Source organism: Lycorma delicatula, chromosome 1, assembly GCF_047948215.1.
Source record: "Lycorma delicatula isolate Av1 chromosome 1, ASM4794821v1, whole genome shotgun sequence".
Taxonomy (NCBI): Eukaryota; Metazoa; Arthropoda; class Insecta; order Hemiptera; family Fulgoridae; genus Lycorma; species Lycorma delicatula.
The window spans coordinates 391,678,828-391,692,963 of NC_134455.1; the positions used below are offsets into that span (position 1 = coordinate 391,678,828).

The 14,136-nt window shown below is 32.2% G+C and overlaps 1 non-coding gene across 1 annotated transcript; it reads right to left on the bottom strand.

Annotated features, from left to right (window-relative positions):
- Positions 1 to 4,358: 4,358 nt before the first annotated feature.
- LOC142318606 (U5 spliceosomal RNA) lies at positions 4,359 to 4,476 on the bottom strand. Its single transcript, XR_012754982.1, has one exon. It is a non-coding gene; the product is annotated as a U5 spliceosomal RNA (small nuclear RNA).
- Between the last annotated feature and the right edge of the window lie 9,660 nt (positions 4,477 to 14,136).

Below are 14,136 nucleotides of genomic sequence, written 5' to 3' on the forward strand. Positions count from 1 at the left end.
ATATTAAACACAACTAGGGGCGACCGGTAACCGTCTAGAAGACGTTGCTTCGGTCGAAATTTACTTACATCTCCAGAACGGCACGACCAATTTAAAAAATTCAAACAGCGTATTTGCTAGCAGTATATGGGCTAATGCAAAAATTATGAAATTGAATAAAAAAATATAAAATAAAATTATGATATTGAATAATAATAGTAGTTAAAGTACGGGAAAAACAAATAGTTTTACCTTTTAAATACGGTAATATTTCGTAATACGCAGTTACTGTGAGGCACGCAAAAGGGAATCGTGTCATGAAAAAATTTTCGAGACTATAAAAAACACACATTTGGCTGTACCTCATATGGGTTGTGTGGAAAATTAGTGACAATTATAATTAAAGTAGTTAAAATTATTTTGTAAAATTTTTACGAATTTTATAACTAAAATTAAAACCATATTTTTTTACACGATTACGATAAATAAATCAGTTTTCAAAAACTGAATTTCCTTTTACGGCCCAAAGAGCAGAGCGAAGCGATGCCTGGATTTGAAACCAGGCTGAGCAGCTACTTAGAGCGATAAATTCGAAGCATTAGTTACGAATATATAAATGGAGCTGTAGCTACAATAAGCTCATCGCGGCGAAATGCTAATATTTCTTTAAAATATTTCAGTAAGATACTTAATAAATATTCTTACAAACATGAGGATACAAGTGTGTCGAGGGTTCAAGAGGCGGAGCACTCTGGCTGGACGGTCGGGCGAGCGAAATGAGCCCTGACCGACTAGTGTATATACAGGGTCATTCACGGGAATGTTTTTGAAGTGGGTTGTACTCGGACGTTCGTGGTGGGAGGGGCACGAGGCTGGTGTCCGACGTTTCCTTTATTCATAGCATTTACATTTTAGTCGTTGAGATGGAGCCGTGGACGCTAGACCAACGCCTGTACGCGTATGACAGTTTTGTGCGAAATGACGAATTAACTGCTGTTCAGCGAGATTTCGGCCGTCAGTTTAATATCGATCGTAATGCAAGTATCCCTTCTCGTAACACAATATTGCGATGGGTAAACAACTTTCGAACAAGCGGTTCAATATTGAAGAAAAAACCACCGGGTCCCCGACGAACTGCTAGCACTCCGGAGAAAAACGAACGAGTAAGGGAAGCCATTGTCAGAAGCCCACGTCTCTCTATTCAGAGGTATTCAGTAGCGCTTCAAATGAGCACAAGTACGGTAAGACGAATTCTGCATACAGACCTGCATTTCCATCCTTACAAGATAGCCGTCGTGCAGCAGTTAAACGAGCAATATTTCACGCAGCGATTACAATTTTGTGGACAAATGCTTACCATTTTTGAGAAAAATGAAAATTTGTTATTGTTAATGAGTGACGAAGCCCATTTTCATCTGAATAGCTTCGTCAACAAACAGAATTGCCGGTATCGGGCAGAAAGAAACCCACATCAGCTTCACGAGAGACCACTTCATAGCCCAAAGGTGACTGTCTGGTGTGCAATAGGAAAGGTCGGTATTATTGGACCATAATTTTTTGAAGAAAATGACGCTGCCGTAACTGTAACAGATGATCGTTACATTGCGATGTTGAATACGTTCTTCATCCCTGAGTTACGAAACCGGGGAATCGATTTTCAAAATGTGTTATTCCAACAGGATGGAGCTACAGCTCACACAGCGAGGGCAACGATGGCTGTTCTCCGTAACTTGTTTCTGGGACGGATCGTTTCCAGATTCGGCGACATTCCTTGGCCCCCTCGGTCCCCCGACTTGAGTAGTTGTGAATTTTTTCTGGGGGGTTTCTGAAATCGCGTGTGTACGGCACTAAACCGCGTACATTGGAGGACCTAAAGATCGCAATTCGTCATCACGTCACCCAGATTGATGTAGACATGCTGCAAAGAATTGAGGCCAGTTACCGTGAAAGGCTACAACAATTTATTGCCAAAAATGGACATCATTTGCCGGACATAATTTTTCGTCCAAGAGTAAGTAACAAATGCTTTGATTTAACAAGTGTTTCATTACCAATAAAACTTTTTTAAAGTTAATATTGAATTTTTTATGATTATTTTAAAAACATCCGGTTCCCGTGAATGACCCTGTATATTTATATATATGTCTATTAAAAGATTCTTTTCTGCACTAAAATACCAGATATTAAATCAGCATCATTAATTATTACAAAATTTAAAAAAAAATCAGTAACAGTCGCTAGACACGTCCATTTTCTTCAATAACAGCTGTAATAATCCATTCTTGGAGGGAGTAAAAATATTTGTTTAGTGTATGTTTTAATTATTGTTTTATCAAGCCTCAGTATATGAAGAGGCCACAGATTGATGACTTTATCGAGTTATGTAAGAAACATTTCACTGTAAGTGAATTTGTAACCGTCGATGAAATGCTGGAATCGTTCCGCAGTCGATGCTCTTTCAGGCAGTATATGAGAAACAAGCCCGCCAAGTACGGAATCAAAGTTTACGCAATGGCTTGTGCAAAAACATTTTATAACGCCAATTTAGGGAAACAACCTGAAGGACCTTTTGCTGTAGATAACTCGGGCAAAGAAGTTGTTCTGAGAATGACTGAACCGGTTTCCGGTTCGGGTAGAAATGCGGCTGTTGACAACTTTTTCACATCCATACCTCTTTGCGAAGAACTTTTGAAAAATCATCGCTCGACACTCATCGGAACAGTAAGGAAAAACAAACGTGAAATACCAATCGCTTTCATCGATACCAAACAATGTCCTGTAGGAAGTTCATGTTTTGCTTTTAAGAAACACTACACAACGTTTTCATCTAAAGCAAAGAAGAACAAAGATGTAATCCTGCTGTCATCAATGCATAACACCGATGCTGTAGACGCAACTGAGAATTCTCGCTCTTATGGAAAGCCAGAAATTAATTTGTTCTACGATGCAATCAAAGGAGGAGTGGACACAGTGACAAATATAAGGAAAGCTATTCATTCAACTGCCATAGTCTGTAATCGATGGTCGATGAGGCTGTTTTACGCCCTTTTCGATATTGGATGTATGAACGGTTACATCGCCTTGTGCAAAAACTGAATCTGAAAAATGAAACTACGGATGTGTGAGATTCTGAATATCAGCAAACAAGTAGATCAACAACGTGAACCGCCACCAGATGTAGTCACTTCGAGGCGATGCTTCCTTTGCAGCTATAAGAAAAATCGGCCGTCGAAGACAAGGTGTGTTCAGTGCAAACTTTTCATATGCCGAGAGCATTCTGCAGTACAGTTTACCAAGTGTGCTGATTCCAGCGATGGAGATGAAGAAATACCGGTAGACAGTGAATTCATGTGTCTAAGTTTTTGTAAGGCTTTGCTTTTGCCAACTTAGCCACGAATGACAATCAAACAATTAATTGATGGCTGGCTTTATACATGTTTTTAAGTATTTTCCTTTTACAATATATTTTATCTGTAGTTTTTCCACAATGATATTTCCATGTGTTAGCAATGTTCTTGAATGTACGCCTTTACGTTTTTTTTTCATATCAAGTATATTTCAACTTTTAGCAAAATTTACAATTACAAATTTTGTAATTCCTGTTGATTATTATTTTTGAATAATTGTTTTAAAACATATATTTTACACTTGTATTTGTAATAAATAAGATTTCTTATAATATTTTCGTGCGTAGTTTTTACATACTTTTATATAAAATATGTTTTTTTTCATATAATAATTGTAAACGTAATTTTTCATAATAACTAAATAATATATACATTTTATAATATAAAAAACCTTTTTTTATATTAAAAAATATATATATCTGGATTTTTATAAAAGTTTGATTATAAAAATAAACATTTTCTTTACATTTTGTACATTATTGCGTAACCCGGACGAAACCTCCGCTGAGCGAGAGTCGGCGATTCAAATTTTAAGCGACCGATGGAGGGTTAAATTTCGAATTCAAATGCCTGTATGGGAAAAATGAAAAGAATGTATTACTGGCTAATCGATCAATGGAATAAAATTTTCTCTGGACTTATTGACTTCATGTTCAATTATAATTAAATTTTAAGTTCTAAAATTAATTAATCTAAAAAATTATATGATTTATACAAATTAAATATTTGCATAGATAATTCTGCCTTTAATCACATTGATGTCTTGCTTCTGTTTGTGCGCCAACCGCATAAACGAATTTAAACATCATGGCGGGTTAAGGATTTTGGAACGAGCCACTGCGCAACGCTGCTGAGTGTATTTTCATCATGGAGGTTCGGGTCGCAAGCGATTCTATCCGAAAATATAAGGAATAACATAGTTCATTGCAAGAGATAGTTATTTCCTACACAATTTTAATTGAATTATTGGCCCGCCCCGCCGGGGCAGGAACTAACAAAAAATTAAATCAGACTCATCATCTGCCTCTTTCCACGAAAATCTTTAGTAAAAGGCGAAAGATTTATACGAAATAAAAAGCGACCAGAGTATCAAACAATTTTTGTGATACAAACACACCTCATCTGAAGTACAACCACCTCACTTTTGAGATGTTTCAAAATAATGCCCGATAATTAACCGTAAGTTAATTGATATTAAGAAAAATAAAAAGTTAAAACAAAAAAAGTTTCAATAGAAAATATAATTATAATTTCTGAGCAGAAAATCATTAAAACGTTATATTTAAATATAATTATTACTGAATCTATTGTAGTACAGTTCACGTCTATAGGTAGCACGAAAGTATATTTAAGTACAGAATTTTCATCTCTTAAGTGTAGACCGTACTCTACGAATAAATGAAAAAAATCAAAATCATCTTTAATTCAAGATGACCAGTACACAACAGCTTTCACTACACACTACAAATGATACATTAAAATCACAGTAAATTTTTGCAACGTATTCATTTAATAAATGCTTTCTCGAATCAAACGGTTAATAATAATAATAATAAATAAATTGTCAATATACTTTAATAAATTCTTGAAATCCAACTATTGTAAAAATAAGAGTAATGAACCACACAAGAAATAAGTAAAGAAGGCTATCCCATTTCAATAATTCTTCATAAACATTGAATGAGGTTTCAACTACAGTTCTGAAAAAATTTGTACACAAAATAATACAAAGTAAATATCTAAACTTTAAATGAAATTGAGCTTTAACAATTTAATTAGAGGCTAAAATGTTATGATTTCTTTAATCACAATTTACTTTAAGTTCATCTAAAATTAAATAAACTACTAAGCTACCGTTTCTTAATTTTAGATTAGTACTTAAAATTTAATAAGTTCTCATTTATTAAAAGGTCATTAGAGTACGTTAAACACTATTGATGTAGTTCTGACAACTTCACCATTCAATATTTCTATATAACTAATGAAAAAAACTAGTTTACATGTAATAATTTATATAAGTTCTGAATCGACTAGAGTAAGTACAGCTTTGTCGGTTTATATTTGCAGGCAATCCCATCTTTTGTTTGTTACATCTTTGGATCACCGGCCCAGAATGTTTTTAATTAAAACTCAACAGAACTGTAGGACAAGATCTAGTATATGGGAGATAGTAATAATAAAATATAACTTGGCCGACCTTCAAATGCTTATTTCCCAGATTGGAAAGCCACCCATAATATTCTACACCACCCTGGTTTAGAAATTATTAAAAGTAAATAATATCCCTTAGCTTATCGTCGATCTCACTTGTGGAGTGGTAGCATCTTGGTCTTTCATCTGGGAATTCTGGCTTTGAATCCCACTCAAGGATGGCATCTTTCATACTCTTCATACTCCATTTCCATCCCGCGTTCAAGCTTCTTTGTAAGATTCCATGGTGAATTATTTCATCGAGTCAACAAAAATAAATAAATGAAATCGAAAAGAATTTTTTTCAGTCGGAAGTAATATTTAACTTGATTTTTTTATATCTACAATATTACGTTATGGAATGGAGAAGGAAATTTGCAGTACATATGTAGAACTTTTACAGGTTATCATTACCTAGTTAATAATTATAAAGATGCAAGACTAGACTAATTATTAAGACATTTACTGTTATTTGTTTACTATTGCAATGATGAGTTAGTTTTATTGACAAGAGTTTCAGGTGTTGCAATATATTTTTTCACACAAGGTATAGAAAATTTTTCCTGTTACGCAGTGTACTGGATGCCCTTTTAGAAACCATTCACTCTTCATTTTCTCTAATAAGCCTGGTATGGAATGCTTCTTATGGTTAATGATTGTAATGCCATTTTTGGGAGTCATTCATGTCAGATTACCTATATTTATTCTAGTTATGACTCATACCAGTGGCTCAAATCATTGATTAATATACTGCAGAAACACCAGTATACAAACTACAATGGCCAGGAAAAGCTAAATGCACTGTAATGGGCAGAATGTAAAAAACTAGTATATTTTGAAGAAACTAGTATATTTCACTAGATGCGCAGGTGTTATTTTTTTGAAACAATACCTAGTTAGGGATTTAAGTCTGTGTATTTGCATAGCAATTTCAGCTAAAAACTAAGTATTTTTGAGATTTGGGTTGTAAACAATTTTTGTCATGATTTATTAAAAAATATTTATGAGCAATTATCCAGGTAGGTGTAAATTACCATGAAACTGACATCTAAATATTAAAACATGTAGCTCTTCCTGTTATGACCTTATAAAGGCTCTGAAAGTCTGTAAAAGTTGACCATCAAGTCTACAGCTAGACCATAACACGTTGAACAGAGATGAATTTGAACATAAGGTTGCTGCTATGCAAAATATTTTCCCAATAGCAGTTTTGTAGGATACATTATTTTTATCGACTTTGTGAAGTAAAGTTTAGTATTGCTTTCAATTGCACGGTGGGGTTGAATTGAATTTTCTTTAGTTTTGAAATATGAGGAGTAAGAAAATACTTTAAAAAAATATATATATATACAGGAGGCCTATGTATAAAATTTGTGGCTCAAACATCTCCACTGCTACATCAATTTCATTGAAATTTAGATATGCTTTAGTAGTATATCTGAAGTGTGTATTTGAAATTTTGGTGAACTCTCAATTTTAGATAACATAAACATGAAAAGTGTAGTGGTGTATTTTCCCATGCATGCTCTTATGCAGTGAATCACAGTGGTGATAAGAGTTGAAGTATGATGTTTGTCTAACTGTCATGTTTGTCATTTCTAACAGCAAAATATTGAGGACAGAAATAAAAATTCTGTCTTTTTGTCCAGAATCTTGCAAGTTCTTTTAAAATTATTAAAAAAATATCCTGTATTTTTTATGACAGTTATACATATTATAGTTTCTGTCATTTACTGAACAGTCTCAAGGACCTATATGAAAAATTAACTTAAAATCACCTAATTTTTTTCATCAGCTAAATAGAGCCCAAATAAATGTTATTAATTGTATGAGATTAAATTCAAAATACAATGAGCTTAAAATGCTACATGAGTTTTTAAATTGGGTTACATGTATAGTTTTATGAATTTTCTCTTATGAGGTATGTGGTTCCAACGCTTCCAATTTTGTAATATGTATTAAGATTGTAATTAACTTGTTCACACTTTAATGAATAAGAACAAAACAATTTATATTCTTTCTGTTCATTTTATTATAACTAAATTTAATCTGCAAATATATTTTTAACTTTGCCTTAAATGGGTGTTGCACGACTTGATGAGAGACCCTTATGATAAGGCACATCCTCAGTAGTTCATCTGATGAACTATCACTGGCACGGGACGCCTGTGGTACCGTGCATTGTGCTATATCCAGTGCAGAAGGGCTTAATTTATTGTCATGATTTTTGTTATTACTATGATATAAATTTAAAAGTGTAATCTTAAAGAGTTGCCGATTCATGATCGCTTAGGTTACAGATTGCATCAAATGAAAGAATTAGCTATTCTAATTCTTGTCATCAGTCTGGGAATCACCTCTTGCTAATTTTTATCTACAGATTTTAATTCTATTATTGCAGACAACTATGAACTGTATGCAGAGATAAAACATGCATGCATTTGTAAGCCTAAAAATAAGTTTGGCTGTAAGCAAAAACCAATGTTTCCTTTAAACTTCATTAAATATTCCATAATAAATTAAAATTAAAATAAACAAAAATTAACTTATTTAAATTACCATCTATATATTCCAATCTATATAATAAAACAAGGTGTGAGCATTTAATAACATAATATTTATACTAGATTATGAGATTAAGTGTTAGTCATTAACAATTTTGCTACCAAGTTAAATTAATAACTGACTGGAATCTGTAAGACTGATATCTCAGATTTATAGATTAAGCCATGTAATAGAAGATTAATTTTCCTCATGAATGAAATGTTTTTTAAGAAACAATATTTAAATTTTAGAATTATGGAGAAATACTAGGCTCAATTAGTACATAATCTTTTACAGTTCAGGACCTGGTCTCACTACAATATCAGTTGTTGTATAAAAAATGTTGTTCATTCTTTTAAATTATCTACTGGTTAATAAAAATATATTAAATCAAAATTTACTTAACTTTAAAGGAAATATTTGCAGATAATTATGTTTCAATGAAACAATTTTTTTTTTTAAACTAATAAAATGTTATTTACAAGCTACTAATAAAACATAAAGTTTCACATTTTATTTATATTTTTGCATATAATGCTTGTAAAAGCATTATATGCAAAAATACGCTACTTGTGAGTCTACATACAAACGAAAGCATTAGAAAAATTGTTCAAAACAATTCTGATACTCAACCTTTGAAATTGTTTGCAGTACCATGGTCGTAGCTCTCTGGATATCTGAAATCGTGTCGAAATGATGAAATACTCAAAATACTGAAAACACCATGTTTCATCACCTGTTACAGTGCAAGACATGAAGTCTGGGTCCTTAGCGGCTGTTCTTTTCATGTCTTTGCAGTGTTCCACTCTGCTGTCTTATTGATCATCAGTGAGTAAGTGGGACACAAAGCGACAACAGATCTTCTTCTGGCCCAAATTTTCAGTTAGAATGTGATGTACAATTGTTTTAGGACTTCCAGTGATCTCCTCAATTATCCTGGTAGATGCACAACAATGATTTCAAAGAATTTCAATCACTTTTTGAACATTTTCTTGTGCTCGAACTGTCGATGATGCTCCTGAATGTGGATCATCTACAATGTTCTCTCTACCATTATGAAACTTTGGACACCACTTAAAAACGCTTTTATGACTCATTGCTTCACTACCATAAACATTTTGTATCATTTTAAAAGTGTCTGTTGCACTTTTACCCAATTAAAAACAAAAATTCATGTTTGCACAATTCATGTTTATGTTCTTTCAGAACATAAAGTTTTGGTTATTACAAGCAGTCTATGCTGCCAGCACTATTAAATTTAAAACGGAATACCATGCTAGTTAATTCGTGCATCCGCTCACAAATCACATTAGTGGTTAATGCGAATATAAAATCAGTCACCTTTCCTGTGGGGCAGTCTCTGTATGTTCTGTTCCCAACCACAAAATCACAACCAACAGAATAACATTTTTACAGGTGTTCGTAAAAATATAGCATCTGGATTCACACTATTTATAATATTATAACTTTTTCGCATAACATAACTGGACTTGTGTTCTTTTTGTATGATACTGATGAAGACTAAAGCAGTAATTTACGAGAGAAGGCCACTAAGGGGGTAATAACATTCAGCAACATTAAGAACTGGTGATAATTGTACATTTAGAGCTAAGAAAAGGCAATGAGCTCTGATGCGTAGCGGAGCAGTAGATCTTGGCTGTTCCTGATATTAAGATGCAGATTAAAAAACACTGAATCAAAGGTTGGATGATTGGGTTGCGCTTTAATGCAAGCTACGTAGAGCAGATCACTTGGTTTGATCTATACCAAAGAAATGGCTCACCACTTTCCACTAATAGACTTACTATTGGATCAGAGCTCTGCAGAAACGCAACTTGCATACTCAATCAGCTTCCCAGTTAGTATTAGGTAGAAATTTCAGCATGTCTAGCATTTTTAGAGATTTTACTTTCAGCTGTTTAAAATATTTAACCAAATTTAATCATTAGTCAAACCACAATCCCAGAAATGTAACTTGCAGGCATGGGTCATCTGGTTCACCTTGTTAAAACATTTGAGGGTCAACATGTTCCCTCAAGTGGGAAAAGCAGTTGCATTCTTCTTTCTCTGAGAAAAAGAAGAATTCAACCCAGTTACACCATGATTCTATACAGGTTATTGTAATTTGGAGCAGCCTCTCAATAGTAGCTAAAGTTCTACAAGCAACATAAATTGCAAAATCATCTAAAAATAATGAACACATAATGGATTTTCCCACAGTTAGTTATACTACTATTTATGGCTTTCGCAAATAAGGATTCTCTGTGGTATTGAGCTTTCTAGTATGAAACTTTGGATATTAGCATTCCAACTTGAAAGGACCAACTCTTAAGGAAACCCGTGATAAATGCAAGGAGATTCCCTTTTCTTCCCCATTCATGCAGTGTATTAGGATTTCTCTCTTCCAAGCTATATCATATGACTTTTGTGTATCAATAAATACAGTAAACAGTTGTTGTTAAAGTAGGAAGGCATTTTGTATAACAGATTCCAGAGCAACTACAAGATCAATAGATATCTATCTACCTTGGTGGAAACCACGTTGTTCGGGGGCAATTAGGGAGTTTTTCTCAAGGTACTACACTAGATGACAGTTTGACGGTTTACCAACTTGCACAGGGTACTGGTCAAGAAGATAGGACAATAACTTAAGGAGCATGATTTATCTTTACCAAGTTTTAGTATGGGAATCACCAATGGTTCTGACCAAGAATCCAGAAAAACCTGGTCAGAAAATTTTTATTGTAAATAGACAAACGATGTTGTAGTGCAGTATCCAGGGATAACATATTGAGCCTGATGTTATCACTTCCAGCGATTTTATTCAAAGCATATCTTAACTCATCAAAAGAAAAGGGAATGTTCAATTCATCTTAGTCTCCAGTAACAATGGAATACTTTATACCTGCAACTTATACCTAATAAACTCAGGATGATATGACAACGTAAGAGAAAGTGACATGAACTTATTTCTAATATGTTAGTCACATCAATTGGCATGGTGACAAGAATGCCACTGTTTTATAGTCCAATTGGCTGGGCAGATTGTACTGTCTACGTATAGCCTGAACTTTTTTCTGTACTATTGGTGATGGTGTTTTCCAAGAAATTGTATCTGTATAATTCAGCCACTACTCCTTTTGGCACGCCAAAACACACATTGGTATACAGCTCTCGCATTCCAGAAGGTGTAAACCATTTTTGTGATTGACCTTTGATTGAAATTATATAAATTGTGATGATCCCTTAATGCACTCTTAGTCTTTGTCCCACCAAGAAAAGATCCATGTTCTGTTTCATTTGATCAACCATCGTACCTCAAGAAGAACATGATGATAAGCTCCACAAATTAGTGATTGGCATGGAAATCACCAATTATTAGGCAGACAAAAAAATCTGTGAAAACAGATTATCCTCACTGATATCACAATTTCATCGAAGGTATAAGTTGCAGATTTTCATTTTAAACGGCACCAATATCTTCACTGAGACTGCTGGAATGTTTGTCGCTAGTGGAATCCACATGGCTAATTTGAATGAATTCCTTCAGCTAAAAAGACATATCATCACATCCTCTGCCCTTAATGTGATCCATTCTGGGGGCGAAGGTGAATCTCGCGCAGACACTATTAAAGGATCTTCCTTTAGTAGGATTTCAATATCCCCACAAATAAAACGGAGAATGCAAACAACCACTGAATATTTGTACCCATAGAAAATAGATTTTTGAAATATATAAAGTTCTGTGGGGAGATTAATCAAAACCATCTGATTTTTCTTTTTTGTATTTATAATTTTTAGGAAGTGCTTTAATGACTTAATTTCAGTGCCTGAAAAAGCAAATTAAGTCATTTTACCAGAAACCGTATACAGAGCAGAATATTTGCAATATTTTAAAAAAAATATGAGTAAATGCAAATTTTCATGTAACATATTGTTTATTACATAAAAAAGATATATTTCAGTACATAGAATAGACCACTTCAATTTCATTTAATGGTGTGTATTCTTTAGTTTTCATGTTCTAACTGCAAAAGTATCACCGTGTAATTTACAATATCATTCAGTACCTGTAAATCAATGAAATATTACAACAAACAATTATACTAAAGTAATAATACTAAAATTTATTTCTAACAAATTATGCAAATACTCCTAGGAATGATTATATCTAGTACTGATATGGGAACATGAGACCAATATAGTATCTATCCAAATATCTACTGTACTGATGCAATAATTTTAACTGCAACAGTTTTCAAGATAAAAACTAAGAGATATAAAAATCTTTATATTCATGCATATATGAAAGTTGTGTAAAAATCAATACTGTTCACTTTACTTCAAAGTGAAATTATTTAAAAATATCTCTGATTTACCAACATACCCTTTGTTAAACTTCAAGGATTCTGGATGGGAGAACTGAAGGTTGGGTCTTTTGAATTTGTTTGCTTTTATAAAGTTTGATTTAAAAGATCATTCTTCTTTACAGTGTTTTCAAAATGTATAATCAACAGCGTTGTTTTTCCAATAAGAATTTAAATTTTATTCGTCATTGTGTCACATAATTTTGAGAGTCTAGATTAGTTACAAGATTTTCATGTTATATTTTATAGTTGCATACGTGAAACCTTTTTCATTATTTGCTGAAACTAAAAGTTTTGTTGAATGTTTTTTTTGTAATAGCATTTCAAATATCATATATCATACAATAAAATTTGTTTTGAAGGATTACAATTTAAAAAAAAAAATTAAAAAAATACTCCCATATTTTACAGTATAAAACTTTCCTTGTGTTTTTTCTTCTTCTTCAACTGCTTAATTCTTGTACTGAAGAGTCTCTTAGTTATGCCACATCACGGCATTGATATTATCCTTTGGATTTATTAAAATGGAAGACAAATACGTTCCACAATTTTGGTAATAATGGACATAATGTTTTCAGTTTATTCCATAATAACTTTTAGAATTTTTATCGCTAATACAATAAGGTTGCTTCTTATCACATAACATCTTACTGTGTAGTAAAAATATGCTTACATATTCAGTAATCAAATAAAACAGCTAACTTTTCTATTTTTGACACAAGTTTGGATAATAAGTATTATCTAAATTATCTTCACATGATAAAATGAAATTTAAACCATATATTATCGTTACGGGAAGTGACTTCATGGCTCAATTATTAATTCGATGTAATTAATTAATTATGAACATGTAGTTCTGAAAAAATAATAAAGACGTAAGAGAATTTGTTGTTAGATATCTTATACTCAAAAAGGAGTTTTCATACGAAATCACATTAACTCATCCATTTATCAAAACATAGATAAAATCGATTTACACAATTTCCTTTTAAATTTGTAATATATTAATGCCTTAAATATTATTTCACTAATATGCAATAATTTTGTTTCATTGAACCTAAATCTCATAATCTTATAATAAAATCTATTTAATATTATACGCATATTGTTTATTTTATTTGAAAATTAAGTCATTAAAACAACAAACAATATTACAATAATATATGCCTGAATTAAAAGCAGTATATAAAATAAACCTAATTTTTATTATTTTATATTTTTTTAGCTGGAAGATTTGTTTATTGATGGATTAACTAAATATTTTAAAATAAATAATTAATTTATTACCTTAATTATTATGCCACTATTTATGAAAAAGCTAAAACTACCACAAACATTAAATGGTGTATTATTAAGTTGAGTTATGAATAAATACATCTGTAACAAAGTATAAAAGGAAGTTATTAAATATACAATTAAATTAAACAGGAAAAATATTTTAGAGTCTAATTATCAACATCATATTCAGACATTTACACATAGACACACTCTATCTCTTCTGCTGAATAGATTCAAAATAATTATATGTATATTATAACAGTACCTCATTAAGTAATTCTTCATCGGCAAATGCTGTGTTCATTTTCAGTAAATCTTTTATCATTTCTCGTACCTTAAACAGAAATATTAAGTAAATGTTACGTAAAATT